The 16263-nt window shown below is 41.4% G+C and overlaps 1 protein-coding gene across 2 annotated transcripts in view; it reads left to right on the top strand.

Annotated features, from left to right (window-relative positions):
• The window catches only part of GABRB2 (gamma-aminobutyric acid type A receptor subunit beta2), a 246346-nt gene that overhangs the window by 150198 nt on the left and 79885 nt on the right, over positions 1 to 16263 (top strand). The window lies entirely within an intron of this gene.

Consider the following 16263-nt stretch of genomic DNA (forward strand, 5'->3'; position numbering starts at 1 on the left):
GTCGTTAACGATTCAGTCACCTACCCTGTTGGGTACAATGTTGATTTCACAACTCATCTCTGTTTCAGAGGTCACACAGAGAGGTCATTTGAGGTGGACTAGGGGTTTTAACCTCTTCTCTGTGTGAATGCTTTGCACTGTGTTCATACCTCATCCCACCAAAAGATCGGAAGCTGACATCTTTCTATCCAGCATTCTAGATAACGAGCCCCTGACTGCCGTGGGGATGCTCTCTGCCTTTGTCAGGAGCTCGAGCTGTGGCAAGCAGCGTGACTCTAAATCACTGCTCTGAGCAGAAATACAGCATTTATGACACATTGCGGGTATTTTTGCCCATTTCAAAAAATAGCTTCCAGGGATAATTAAACTTACATGCAATTTTTGAAGAACCTGATTTCATACTTGCATTTCCAAATCATCATTATTTTCACATTAGATCTTTGCCATGCAGAACTACTTAATAAAATTGCTCTATAGGATTTTACGATTATTTTACGTAAATATCTTTGGGATTAATTTTGCATTTTCATAGCTAATAACATGGGTTAGAATGCAGAATAATGTTCTTCGAAGTCCAAAATCTGGTCGTTTCAAATTGTTGATGTAAGGACATTTTTTAAAAAAGTCTGTGACTGTGTACCACTCATGAGTTTTTGTAGTAATGGAATTTTTCACGGTAGAATTTGACTGGAAGTTTAAATTATCATAACGGTGTGAGATTAAAGCATCTGCATGAATGTTGTGTCATTTGATCCCCCATGGCCTCCTCAGGTATGTAAACAGGCCTTTGTCCTTGAGAGGACTGAGGTTTAAGGACCCAGGCGACACCAGGGTTTCGTGGAATTAAGTTACAATTGTGGCCTGAGCACTGAAAAGTAATGTGATAATTCCTCAGACTTTTAGAAAGTGTACATTTTTATAAAGGGGCTTTTACATGTATCTTTCAGTTCACAGTTACCCTGTTAAATGCGGTGGAATAGATTTTTTCCAGCTTTATTGAGATATAATTGATATACAATAGTAAGTATGTACAATGTGATGATTTGAGATTGAGATATACAGTGTGTGTATATATACATACATACATATACACACACACACACATATATATATATGATGACAACAGTGAGGTTAGTTAACACATCTCTCACCTCACATAGCGAACTTGTGTGGGCGGGGAACTTCTAAGGTAAACTCCTAGCAGCTTAAGATATGCAACCCAGTATTGTGAACTGTAGTCACCACACTATAGATTAGACAGCCGGATGTTATTCATTTTATAACGGAAAGTTTGTGCCCTCTAACCTCCTTCTCCCATCTCCTCCAGCCCCCACACTTGGCAGCCATCAATTTTCTCTCTGTTTCTATGAGTTCCGTTTTCTTTTTTACATTCCACATAAGTAGCAACATCTATATTATACTTTTCTTTGCCTGACTTATTTCACTTAGCATCATGCCTTCAGTGCCATCCCTGTTGTCACCATTGGCAGGATTTCCTTCTTTTTATGGCAGAATAACATTCCATCATGTGTGCATACCGCGCCTGCTTCACCCAGTCATGCATCACCAGTCACTCGGGTGGTCTCCCCGTCCTGACGATCGGAAGTAGTGCTGCAGTGAACCTGGGTGCAGCTAGCTCTTCGAGAGTGGTTTTATTTCCTTCAGATATGTCCCCAGAAGTAAGATTGCTGGGTCATATCCTAGTTCTATTTTTAATTTTTGAGAAGCCTTCACACTGTTTTTTTATAGCAACTGTACCAATTTATATTCCCACCAACATGGCTCAAGATTCCTTTCTCTTCCACCTCCTTTCCAGCATTTCTTATTGCTTGTCTTTTTTATGAAAGCCGTATTCTACCAGCTGTGAGGTGATGTTTTGTCCTGGTTTTTATTTGCATTTCCCTGGTGATCAGTGATGTTGAGCACCTTTGCATGTACTTGCTGGCCATTTGTAGATCTCCTTTGGGGAAATGTCTACTCAGTTTCTCTGCCTATTTTTAAAGTGGATTATTTGGTTTTTGTTTGAGTTCATTATATATTTTGAGTATCTACCACTTATCAGATATATTTTTTGCAAATATTTTCTCCCATTCCATATGTTGCCTTTTCATTCTGTTGATGATTTCCTTTGCTGTGTGGAAACTTTAGTATGATGTAGTTCTGCTCCTTTATTTTGCTTTTGTTACTTGTGCTTTTGGTGTTAGCATCCAAAATATCATTGCCAAGACCAGTGTTAAGGAGCTTTTACCCTATGTTTGCTGCTAGGAGTTTAATAGTGTCAGGTTTTACATTGAAGTCTCTAACTCATTTCAAGTAAATTTTTGTGAGTGGTTTAAGAGAGGTTTCTAATTCAATTCTTTTGTATGTGGATACTCAGTTTTCCCATCACCATTTATTGAAAAGACTAATGTTTCTCCATTGAGTATTCTTGTCTCCCTTTTTACCCCAGATATAATTTTTTTAATTGGTATAATTTTTATTGTATTTTTCCCATTATCATTTATCCCCCTTATACCTTCTTCCACCTCCACCAGCTCTCCCCCCTTGCAGTCACTACACTGTTGTCCATGTTCATGAGACCTTTTGCTTTTCTGCTCAATCCCTGTGCCCCCAAGTTCCCCCAGAGCTATCGGCCTGCTCTCTATCTATGAGTCTGCCTCTGTTTTGCTCAAATATTATTTGACCATATATGTGAGGGTTTGTTTCTGAGCTTTTAATTCCTTTTCATTGGTCTATGTGTCTGAATTTTTGAGACTTTTCTTTTTGCGGCTTAACATATGAATGATTTTAGACAATGTTCCATGTGTGGTTGAGAAGAAGGTTTATTCTGTTGTGGTTGGATAGAATGTTCTGTATATGTCTGTTAGTTCTATTTGGTTTCTAACAGTGACTTTCAACTGGTGTGCCACAAGAATTTTTAAAATGATATCTGACTATTTAGTCAGGGGCACTGAACTCTTTTCCCTCAGATTGTCAAATAAAAAAAAATGACAACAGCCAATACAAATGATAATAGCCATCTGGTGTGAATGAATCAGAATTACACCCCCTTTTTGTCAGATCAGCAAAAAAATATATTTTTGGTGTGCTACAGAATTTTAGTATAAATTTACGTGTGCCATGAGATGAAAGGCTTGAAGATCGCTGTCACTGGTCTATAATGTTGTTCACATCTGCTATTTCGATATCATTTCTCTGTCTGATGACTTAGCCATTATTGAAAGTGGGGTATTAAAGTTTCCAACTATTATTGTATTGCTGTGTATTTCTCCTTTAAGTTCTGTTAGCATTTGCTTTATATATTTAGGTGCTTCAATATGGGGGCATACATGTTTATGATTGTTATATCTTCTCAATGACTTGACTGACCCCTTTATTATTGTATAATGACCTTCTTTGTCTCCAATAAGAATTTATAGCTTTAAGTCTATAGGGTAGATATGAATATTCTGTCTTTACAACTGCAGAAACAGACTCAAAGAGGTAAAGTGATATACCCGAGGTGCCGAGGCCAGTGAGTGGCATGGTGACTCTGAGGTGAAGTGGTCATTGATAGCTCCTTTGTGTTAGCAAAGCCATTGACTTTGGAGAGACCAGATAAACAAGAAGACTGATATTCTAAAAATAAAAAATAAAAACCTGTCCTTACAAAAAAATGAGGTTTATTCATATTTATTTAGATAGCAAATCATTGTTATAGAGAATGAAATATTGTGCTATATTAATAATATGCATGATATCCAGGCCTATTATTATAAGCAGGTAGTTAACTAAGCATATTAAAATTAGGATTCAATTTTTTAAGCAACTAGTCCTGAAGTTGATCCCTGATATTCTACCTTGTCCATTTATTCCTTTTTACTAAGTAAAGTCTAGGAATGCACTCATTCCCCTTCTTCTTCCACCTCCTCTCATCTCCCTTCCTCTCCTTTCTCGTATCTATTTTTCTTCTTCTCTCCCTCCTTCTCTCCCTTCCTCTCATGTCTTAAATGCATTTGACCCTAATAGTGGCATTGCTAAATCCTTAGCACCCTGTTTCCTTATCAACAATTAGTGTATTGGTTTGATTTTTAGAGACGATAATATAACTTGATTCTGGGCAGTTTGAAGTGGGGAAATATTGGATTGAGCTTGTTCATTCATTCATGCATTGATTCATTCAAGAATTTACTCATTCGTTAAATATTTATTGAGCACTAATTATTTATAAGGCACTGTAATAAGTTCTAAAGATATAATGGTGGAAAAAAGTAGACAATATCCCTGCTTCATTTTGATGAGGGCGACAGGTTTTATTAAATAAATACATATAAGAATGTAAAATCCTGCTAGCAAAAAGTGCTGCCAAGATGAAAATGTAGTTTGCTAAAGTCTTAAAGAAAGACTAGAGAAAATCTTGAAATAAAGTGCTGATTCCAGAAAGGCAGTGAACTGTGCTTACTTCAAAACTTTTCTTAAATTTAGGGAAATGGAGAAGTTTTGTAGAATCAGTGGGATTTGCTGAACTAAATGGGCTCTGATAATATTTATTACTATGCAGGAAATGAAATTGATATACTATGAATGTATCTTGTCTGTATCTTTCTCTGAATCCTTCAGTCAGATCAGAAAAGGGGTACTGGAATACTCACCAATATTTCTAGGGAAATATTACCCTCAAAGTACCAATGACAACAAAGTTATGTGCTAGCCTATATAAAGATTTTTAAAATGTTCTGTTATTTAGGAATAAAATGAAGCCTAGTAAATAAATGATGAATTGTCCTAGGTGAATTGAATATGCTAATACTTAAGAATATTAAGAGCGGCCTATTACTTTTAGGGCAAGTCAAAGGTTTATCTCTTTTTTAAAACATAGTAAGTTCAAATCCTTTCGAGGAAACAACAGTCCATCATATGACAAGGCCATTTAGTATGTTCCACCCAGAAAAGATGGGTACAGGAAGTGTTCTATATCTTTGAAATGGAAATAGTTAGGGGGCTACTCTATAGTATTCTGAGCCAGATCAGCTGTACAGTATCAGTGTCAGCTACAAATTATGAGGAACCTTCCCCCCTCCTCAGAAGAGTAATGCTGTCTTTTATACATACTTGTCTGAAAGGGAATATGGAACTCTCTCAACTGGATTCATTAACAAGCTGTCATGTTACTAAAACCCAGTGGTTTCTTTTTTTCTCATTTGTGTGTGCCCTTTTGTCCCAGCCTATTTCTGGGTGAGCTGGACTGGGGAGCCTTGGTATATCAGAGAATAAGATTAGTGTTCTTATTCTCAATGTTGTTTGTTTGTTTTGGTCAGTCTCAGCCTCAGTGCAATCTACAGTGAATCAGAGGAGGTAGATCTTTCTCAGCATCTCTTTCTTAGGCAGTATCTCAGGGCTACGCCAAGTGCCATTGAGATAGCCAGTCAGGCACCTCCTTTCAGGATCTCCCCCCACCAAAATCCTTCTAGATCCTTCACAAAAGCACCCTGCCACTGCCCTTTGTGGCAGCATCAGAAACCAGCTCTTGCTGGCCTCTCGCAGTCACTGACATTCTGCCTGAATGGGGAGAGTTACCCCACTTAGCCGAGCCTCAGTTTCCCCAAATGAGGACCGTAGAATCCATCAAATGAGGTTGTTCTGAAGATTAAATGAACTAGTAGAAACTAATTGGAACTAACATAGAGTAAGAATCTATTCGTGGAGCCTAATCAGCAAAACAAACAAGCCAGCAAAATAGAATCGGAGACATTGAAATAAAGAATAAACTGACAGTAACCAGAAGGGAGGGAGAAGGGGAAATGGGGGAAAGAAGGCGAAGGGCCATCAAGGGCCCATGGACAAAGCCAAAGGTGGGTAGGATTGAGGGTGGGAGGTGGGGGCAGGGGAGGGCGGTGTGGGAAAGGTAGACACAACTGTGCTTGAACAACAATTTTAAAAAACCCTAAAAAAAAAGAATGTAGCACTTTGCTTATAACATGGTAGACTTCTAATAAATAGTAACTTTAGTAATTAGTAATTATTACTATAACACAAATTTTAATTATTACATTTAAGAAGTCCCATACTGCCAACAGATTTGCTCTAATTGCGAGATCTAATATATCCAGCCAAGCAGAGACCCAGAGCACAGCATTGCCCTTCTCAGCCTTTGTAGGTTTTACTGCAGCCCCCTTGCATTTACATTCCAATTAAGTCTCATTATCTGTAGGGCTATCCACTGCCTCAGCTCTGCCTACAACATTAGTTGCTACTCATTTGTTTTACTTTAGCCGAAGGGAAAAAGAATTAATAGCTAGCTTCCGAATCCAGAGAGGAGTATTGAAAAGCAAGCTCTTTGACACCTGCACCTGGGCGAAGTGAAAGGACAGTCCATTTGTGGCTGTGCTAACATTTACTGTGGCCAGCGGAGACAGGAATCACCCGCTGACACTCTAAAGCTCCTGCGGTCAGCGTGCAAAGGTCCCGAGGGGCGGGAGAGGGCTGGCGGAGGCACCGCTCTCTCCTGGCGCTCCCTCCTGGAGAGACTCACCGTGCTTTAGAAAACCGAAAACAGATGTGTTTGCGGTCTTGCGGAGTTCACATTTGAGTATCACGTAAAAACAACTTGCTGTTACGTTATTAAATAGAATAAAGTCTCTGTTTTCTTCTCAACAATGTCATCCTAAATAAAAATAAGCCTTATTAAAGAGGTCAAAATAGATCGATGCATTCAAGCAGCTTGAGATATCGCCCAAATGTACTATGGCACAAGATTCGTGTTTTTCACATCCTGTTTGTGCTGTGCACCGGCCAATATTTCAGTAGACAGACATGCAGTAGCTTTAAGAACTTAGAGGAAACGAGAGTGTGTTGTGCTCCTTTGCTCCCGAAGTAGGAGTCATGGCCGCTTAGAGTATCGGTAGATTAAACACATCTGTCATGGTGGAGGTGGTGATCAGCGAGGGCTCTGTGCTGGTGTCCTGTAGTGGGTGAGTGGACGTTTGCTGACTCCAGGTAGCTCTCTGGTGTGGGTTTCTCAAGCCAACTAAGCAGGTCACTTAGCTTTTTCAAGCTACGGTCTCTCATCTTGACAGTATTACCTGATAGGTAATGAGATAAGACAGAGCTCCTTGGGCAGTGCTTGGTACTGGTATGTCTGTAAGTAGCGGTTGTTACCGTTATAGCATATTATTATCAAATTAGGCCTGGGACATTGTGCTCAATTAGAGTCACAGCAGTTTAAGAGGGATACTTAGCAATCAGAAAACCAAAATGTGAATGATACATAAACCATGGAGTGTGAAGAACCAGTAGAAGAAATGGGGGGTTGGGGAGGGGTGCATTTATTATACCTTGAGGAAGGGGGACTTAAGGAGGGAGGGTGGTAGTATTTGGACAGAACAGCTATTTTCAAATAACTAAAGAATTTCCTCTCAAGAGAGCAGACTGTTTCTGCCCTAAGGGCAAAACTAGACTAATGGTAAAATATGCCAAAAGGCAATTTTGGGCTGAACTAATTTTTTTTTAAGTCATGGCAATTAGAGCTGGTGAAAAATCCTGTCAAGTCCTGTCTCCTGTGAAACTGTTCCCTGGGAATGAAGGAGTTCTCGCACTGGGCACGTGGTAAGATGATGTGAATTCTAAGGAGCTCGGGGTCGAGGGTTCCTCGGCACCAGCGGAACCGTGTAGGACCTTGGTCAGGAGGTGATGCGCCAAGCCCTGGTGTAGACAGGTGCAGACCCTCTGGCCTCTGGGAGCAACACTGTTTAAGAAAATAGGCAAAATCACATCTCTGCTAAGATTTTAAGTAGTGCAGTGTGTGTGTTAGTGTTACGGATGGTCCATTGCTATTTATTTAGAAATCTTTTTCTTCTCAGACTTTCCTGACTGGGCTACATTTTACAGTTGTATCTGTGAAAAGTAAGGCTGCAGCCCCCACCTATTCCCATCTTTCCAAAAATCCCCAACCCCCTTGAGGTTTTCGATCCCTGAGGCTTTGAGAATCGTCACAACAGCAGAGAAGGAACCTGTGCCCGTGCAGGTGGTGGTGGTCAGTCATGAAGCCACCGCGTTCACCTTAGAAACATGTCCCTGGGCCATCGCAGGGAAGCTTAGTCGCCCTTGTTTATTGAGGGAAAAAGCAAATACTCCCCAGAGCTACTGCATGCGGACTTTACCTACATCATTGTCCCATGTCCCATTTGGATATTTTCTCAAATTGCATCTACTGTTGTGGGAGTGGGCAGTTGGTCTCCCCACCCTTGCTGTCTGTAGATACCTTGCTGGGACATGCTCTTCATTTAAGTGCTATCAGTGCCTCGTGGCCATAAGTAAGTGCCAGGAGGTGTAGTTAGAGCCTCTGGCACCTCATGCCGGGGTTATTTGTGACCTTCATACATATCTGGACTTTAAGACTTCTGTCCTTGCAATTCTTCTATCAGTAGAAAGTGACTTGGTTACAAAGGGTTCATCTTAATATTGAGTATGAAAAATGAAAATTATGAGCTCTCCAGTCCCCGCTAGTCAAGAACAATCATCTTTCATTCCTGATTTTAATTTTCTGTTCTACAGTCTTTACTTTCCCTTTCTGCAATTCTCACTAGATAGATCTTCCACATCTGCCTGCCATGGCTCTGAAAATCTGTAGATTGTATCTTCCAGATTAGTAATACTTATTTTACTCTTAAGAAATTATTGCTAGTGTTACATTTTCGGCAATCATGTTTTCAGGTCTAAGAACTCATTCTCAGGTTACTCATTTTCCACAGTCGTTTGTTCTCCTACAGAATGTCATTATGATATCCCAGAGGAGATACCAATTTATTGTTATTTAAAAGATACCAATTTAAGTTTTTGGACAAGTTTTCTTCTGCTGCCTTTATCCTTCTGGGTTTTTTTTTTGTGATGATGTTTATCATGGTCTTTCTTGTTCATGCTGACTATTTTCCCGATATGTCTACTGATCCTGGTAATCAATTCATATTTGTAAACGAAGAGCTAGTTTGACCAGAGCGTGTCACTTACGTAGGTTCTCTGACGAGACGTGGGTTTCCTCAGCACTTGTATGTGACTGTTTCCGCAGCCACCCTCTGTGAATGGGCGGGCGGGGAGGTGGGCGTGCTGACCCCGCAGCTGCCTCGTTAGGAGAGCGGGCCAGGCCCCTTCACGGGTAACCAAGACTCCTCCGAGGCTTCGGCCCTTCAGACTGTTTCACTCTTTCACTCCGGAAGGAACCGGTGGAACTACAGCTTACCTTTTTTTCTTCCATTTGTAGAGGTGCCCAGGGCTACCTGGGGCTCTGTTCTGACTGGTTTCCTCTTTAGCTCAGTATGAAATCTAGGAACCCAGTAAGCCCCCAGCCGTGTTCAAGGAGCCTCCTTTCAGCATTGTCTTGGGTGCAGTATAGGAGGCAGAGGGCTGGTCTAAAAGCAAATAGACTTTAATACTTAAGGAGCTTCAGAATCATTGTATAGGTCAGCCTTTGAGCCAGTAAGCTAGCAATACAGAATATCTATTTTACAGTATGCCAGATAACTATTTTTCTTCTCCTAAATACCACTGATTGTAAGGCTCACCATTATAGCAATAAGAATAATAAAATCTTACATTGAATGTATTCATCTCTTGGTAGATATATCCCGATTTTCAAAATACAAAAATGTAAAAGGAACCTAAAGTGCGTTAAAATTGAAGAAGTATAGTTATTTTTTCATTGCAAAGGAAACCATTATTTTATTATTCTTAAGCAGGCCAGCCAAAAAGAAGCACAATTTATACCATCAGATTAGCATCTCCCAGTCTCACAGGTGAACACCCGCCTGCTTGGTGTGTTGTCCCGAACGGCACCGCTCGGCTGTATTTCCGACCTGGTCTGCACAATGAAACAGATGGAGCCTGCGCGTGGACCAGAGTAACCACTGGTCCAGAGGGTGGACTGCGGGCAGACTGCATTATCCTGGCAGTGATCTGTGCTTCCGTGTGAATCCACAGATGCCTCTGGAATCTAGACTTTGAGATACAGAGAATTTAGAGAGAAGTCTTTTTCAGGGAGATGCAGTCCCTTCTTCGATCTTTTGCCCCGTAACTCTGAAAGGGCATCATTACGATGCTATGCAAAACCCGGGTGAATTGAATGCACTGGCTTCTATCTCTCGCCTGTGTTAGGCTGACATGGCAGTTCTGTGAGCCCAGAGCCCAAGAGCTGCTCAGCCCTCTGACCATGGGGTAAGCACAGCTACGACGCTCAGGGATGTGCTGGCCCAGGCTCAGCAGCTCCCAGCTCCGAGAGCTGTAAGAAGCAGTTCCGAGGAAGCTGATTCCCATTATGGCTTCTTAGCACTAAAGCATGCAGAGTTAAATGAGTTCTCAAGTCCCTGAGGACACCTGGGATGAGGCTGTGCTCAAAAGCTCTCATTGTGTCTGTTTACCTTTCTGAGGATGATGTCCACTCTCTTTTATGTTTCTAATGCTCTTTTTCTCTCCTGCTTGGTAATTGCCCACGAGAGCTCGAAAATGCAGTTCGCACTCAGTTCACTGCATTATTATACATTTTTCTGTGGCAAATCTCCCAGGGCTGGGGGAGGGGCGTGCAAACTTGTTTACACGGTTTTCCTTTAGGCTCAGGAAGAGTGCCAACAATGCCATCATCCTGCAAAAACTGTCTCTTCCTGGCTGCGCTTCATTTTATTCTGGACCCTAATTAGGTGAAAATGCCACATCTGTGGCTTTTTTAGCATTTTTATTGAAGGCTGGAGGGCACTTTGTGGAACCCGATGTGGACATCATGTGCCAGAGGTGTAAATACACCCTCAGGCCTTCCCTGGTGCATTTCCAGGAGCCTCGTGCTGTTTTTGTTTGATAGTTGCAGCCCAATGAATTGCAGCTCAGACTGATTTATTCTCAGACCATTCCTTTTGGTAGACTTCCAATACTGCTGATTCATTTCTGCAAATCAAATACTTCTTTCTTTGTGATAGCCTCCAGAGCCTACTGCCTACCCTCGCTCACACCTCCACTGTAGCCAGTGCCATGATTACTATATTTATTGCCACAGTCATCGTCACCATCATCAGTAAGAGCAACTACCACTTATTAAATGCTTGCGTTGTGCCAGACCTTGTGCTGTGTGTTTACAGGCGTGATCTCACCTAAATCTCCCCTCCAGCAGCTGCTAAGATTATTTCCTCTACCCGTGAGAACTGGATGCCCTAGAGAAGTTGTGTAACTTACCAAAGGCCAGGCAGGTTAGCAAGTGAATGTCTAGTTGAAGAACAAAGAATCCAGCGCAGTTAGTTTGAGCAGAAGGAGACTTAGTCAGCTTATGGAATTCTTGGGAGGACTGAAGAAACAGTCCCTAGGCCAAGCTTATAGATGTGAGACTCCCAATCACAGTCCAGCCCCGTACTGGCAAGGCAGTCTCCGCTCCTGGTGGGGCACCGGGGCCTCTTGCAGAATAAAGGGGCCACTGCCCCAGGGGCTAAAGCAGAGCCACACTGCTCCTCAGGTAGTCAGTGCAAATCAAGTGGATGTTTTGTGCTTTCCTGTCTCTCCACTCAGTTCAGTTCTGAATTTGAGTCTCCAGCAGCTGCACCTGGTCGGCAGAGCCTGGATCACATTTAGCACCACAGACGAAAGGGAGTCTGGGGAAGGAACATAGTCAGTGCCCAGCGTAGAGCCCAGTGGCCGAGCTGAGGTGTGAACCCAGGTCCATCTGATTTTAGACCCCATTCAGTATACATAACGTTTCCTTGTGTATAACCATCACATAACATTAATACAGCCCTCTCTGTGTTATCGAGAACATATGTCTGGTAATTATATATTTGTGCTTTCAGTGGATATCTGTTATTTTCTTCGCCTGGCTGCATATCAGAACACTATATTTGAAGAATCTCCTACTTTGTAAGACTGAGCCCACTTCTCTTAAGAGAAGCTAAAAAAGCTAGACACACATTCTCGCAGCCTCCCTGGCAAACAGAAGGTGGGTATAATGTAATACCAGGGTGCTACCAATTATATAACTATGCTCTTCGAGGGAAGGGTTGTGTCTTATGTTGTCTTTTCTCTAGTATATTGCTTTTCAGATGACAGGTAGTCGGGAAATCCTTCACCCAGTTTGATTCATTTATTTCACCAAAGTTCACTCAAGATCCAGGCCCTCCCAGAGCACAGCAGTGGAATAAGAACTGCCTAAATCTATGCCCTTCTGTTGGGAGTTATCACCATCCCTTTCCCCGAGCTCCTTGACCAGTGATTTTAGGCTACTTAAAGGAAAATGTTAGAGATGTTTTGTGAATTATCCCGTGGCTACCTTAGATAGATAATAGATGATAGAGTTTCAGATAACATTTATTGAGTCCTTCCTAAGCTCTGCATTCATTGTCTCACTGCACTACATCAACCCTGTGAGAGCTGAAGTAAAGGTCACACGCTGAGGCATGGAGTCAAAATTTAATCCCAGACAGTCCTCCCCAGGGACCTTTCCCTCAAAAATCAGCATGTTACATCTGCTTTAAAAGTATACAGTATTTTCCCCTAATTCACAGTTTTGCTTTCTGTGGTTTCTGTGGTTTCAGTTACCCATAGTCAACTGCAGTCTGAAAACATTAATTGGAAAATTGTAGAAGCAATTCATAAATTTTAAATTGCATGCTGTCCTGCCTAGTGCGCTGAAATCGTGAGAGTCCTGCCCTGCCACACCCAGGGCATGAGTCATCCCTTTGTCCAAGTGTCCACACTGTGCGTTCTTCCCGCCATTGGGCACTTCGTAGCCATCTTGGTGGTCAGGTCCATTGTCCCGGTCTTGCCATGCTTATGTCCAAGTAACCATTATTTTACTGAAGTGCAAGTATGGTGAGGTTGGCAGTTCAGATGCCAGAGAGAGCCCGTAAGTGTTTCCTTTAAGTGGAAAGGTGAAAGTTCTTGACTTAAGAAATGAAAAAAAAATGGATATGCTGAGATTGCTAAGATCTGTGCTAAGAACAAATCTGTCCATGAACTTGTGAAGAAGGGAAAAGAAATCCATGCCAGTGTTCTGAGAGATAACATTCACAGAGCTTTTGTTACAGTATATTGTTGTCATTGTTCTATCTCGTCGTTAGTTATTTTACCGTGCCTGGTGTAGAAATTAACCTTTACCACAGGTGTATAAATATAGTAAAATCATAGTATATGTGGGGGTCAGTACTGCCTGTGGTTTTAGGCATCCACAAGGGGTCTCGGAACACATTCCCTCTGGGTAAGGGTGACTGCCACCCCAGGGAGGTCGGTGCTCAAGTCAAATGAGCACTAATGGGGGGGGCGGGGGCTGGGCATTATGCTGTTAAGCTGGTTTTAGGTAGGAAGCTTTTCTAGTCCCTTTCAGTCCCTGTAGTTAAGGGAGTATTTATTCTCTGTTGGTTATGTGTATCTTAATATCGTAATACCCAGAAAGGCATCAAGAATCTCTTAAACCATTGCTAGTCACTTTATTTCTATAATTTTTTGATAAACAGGAATTTAAAAAAAGATTTTTTTCCCACTAAAAGAAAGTTACTCTTATTGTTAGATTATTTGATTTCAAATGTCCCCTTTTACCCCCTTTAGAAATAAGTATTTATTCTAGATAAATATTCTGAAGCATTTCGTTTGTGTTTAAACCTCTGACCTAAAGTACTTCTTGAGTCTAAACTTAATTAAATTTATTGCCAAGTGGTAAGGGTTGTGGACAGAAATGGAGAAAGTACATTAAGGATAAGCTGGCCTGGAGTTGAAGAATTGTGGCTGTTCTGAATTATAATTGTATCAGAATCACTTAATATATGAGCAGAGAAGTATTCTAAATTACTTACATATGCAGAAAAGATTTTACCTGAATATTGTCTTTCTGGTTTTACCTTATCTTTCTGGGACTTTAAGTTAAAAAAAAAGGTCATTCTAACTGGCTACAATTTTCAGTTTGCAAAGATATATCAGCAGAATGTCCCTTCAAGTTTACCCTTTTAAGATTTGAACAAGTATTTTCAATGCAATACTAATAATAGGTACCGGTTGGAAGGCCAGTTTGTGCTGAGCATTTTAATTATAATCTTACTCAATCTTCACAACAGCTCCTTGGGTAGGTACAATGTCATCCCTGTTTTATAAATGAGGAAGCTAATGGTTAAAACACCCATTTGGAAGTGACGAGGTTGATATTCATTTAATCCAGAAAGTCTAATTACAAAGTGTGGTCATTTACCCATGCTGTTGGTGCGCATTCATTTAGTTAATAAAAACGAAACAGGCTTGAGAACAGAACCTCACACTGTAGCTCAAACATATACTTACTGATACTTGACTGGGCCTGGGAAACCATGAAAAAAACGTGGGAGAAATTATGTAAAAAGACCTGTCCAAGAAGCCAACAAAAGGATTTATTATAAGCAAAATGGGTTTGGGATCCTCGTTTTAACCATCTCCCTCTCCTGGAAAACCTGAGACAGTGAGAATGCTTTATCAGGTTTTCCAGAAAGAAAAATACAGATAAGCTGCCCAGTTCGCCACTGTCAAGTAGGAGGTGAAGACAGCCCTGGAGCCGTGGGCAGTCTTCAGCCCCTCGGACCAGCCTGCCCCGACACGAGCATCCCAGTGGGCCATGGCCTGCCTCCCGCAGCAGGAGCAACAGGCGGAGTCTGCCCGCACTCAGTGTGGCCTCTGCTTCCTCACAGGGCTAGTCTAACCCGTTGCTTTTCCAAACCGAATGTCCAATAGTTTGAGTTTTTTGTTGAACCATTATGTGCATCTATAACTCAAAAATGAAACTGAAAATATGACAATTTCTAATAATATTTGTGTAATTTCTGTTTCTTTAATTCTGCACATGCTGGTTTCATTCATCTTACAACCGTTATTTGTGGTGTACACATTGACAATTGTTACGGCCTTCTGACGCACTTTCCCTCTTATTATCATGAAATGTTGCCTTTCATCTCTGGTGATATTTTTAACCTCAAAGCACATTTTCTTTGATATTGAAAGAGCCATCTAGCATTATCATGCTTGTGTTTTGCACGATTAATCTTTTTCTACCCATTTGTATGCAGTGTGTCAGAGCCTCACTTTAGTCACATTAGTCTTTCCTTCTGTTACTCATTTCTGCATCCTGGTTCTTAAAAAAAAAAAATCCCTCCTAGAACTGTTTCATTAATAAATCTTATAACCACATCACATATATTTTTATCCAAACTGTTAGTAAAAAGTTTGAATAATATACGAGAGTAGCTCTACCACACACACTTCAGCTCATTAATACAAATTTGTTTTACATTTATTCAACTAGCTCTAGACCCACTTAACTCTCTAATTTAGTTTTCATTTCACCTCCCAATCAAAGTGATTATCCATAGCATTTCCAAAAAGGGCGGTCTTAGAGGTGAAATATAAAATATGAATAGCTAACATTTATTAAACACTCTCTATACGACAACCAGTGTTATGAATTATTTATATGAAATATTTAACTTAATCCTGCAAAGTACTGTCAGTATACATATGTTCAGGTGAGGAAAGGGAAGCACAGAGAAGTTAAGCAGCTTCCCCAAGGGTTCACGGAGCAGCAGTGGAGTCAGTCCCTCGGCCTGAGCCCTTCCCCAGCACCCTTACACCTCGCTGCTCCTGCAAAAGCACTGTGTTTGGGGCCGGGCCCGAAGTCAGAGCCATTGGCTAGTGCCAGGCATCAGTTACGTCCTTCAGAGACTGAAGGAAGTAAACCAGATAGTCATCAGTCTTTACACAAAATAGCGTGGTTATTCTTTATGGATATAGATGCCTGATCATTTCTGTACAGAGAAGAGGCCGAGAGAATCGTACATACTATCACATGGAACTTTGGTTAAGGTCCTAGATAAATACTTTCGTGTCTCAGTGGGGGACAGAACTGGAGTTTGAGCGCAGCAGTCTCTATGTGCAGAATTTAACCCTGTCGGGGTCGGCCTCACGGGCATGAAACCCCGGCAGGCAAACAGCACCCCATGATTGGAGTGGCCCAAGCTTGGCGTCATGCTCTGCTGTCCTGACATTCTTAATAATGTGTGCGCGAGGGACATTTCATTTTAATTCCGCACCCCACAAACGATGTCTCCAGTCCTTCTCCCGGTCTCACTGCAGCGGTCCTGGGCCCTAGCACTGACAGAGGGCTTGGTGTCCACAATGCTCCCTAATATGGGGACCTGATTTGGTCCCTTAGAGACAACTAGGAAGCTCTCAGTCTTAGCACTCAGAATGAATGCTGAGTCTCTTGGTTTGGTGGTTGCTTCTCTCTTGTTTCTTGCCTTTTAGACTCTG

This window comes from Phyllostomus hastatus, unplaced genomic scaffold, assembly GCF_019186645.2.
Source record: "Phyllostomus hastatus isolate PE091 unplaced genomic scaffold, TTU_PhHast_1.1 phas_contig_150, whole genome shotgun sequence".
NCBI classification, from domain to species: domain Eukaryota; kingdom Metazoa; phylum Chordata; class Mammalia; order Chiroptera; family Phyllostomidae; genus Phyllostomus; species Phyllostomus hastatus.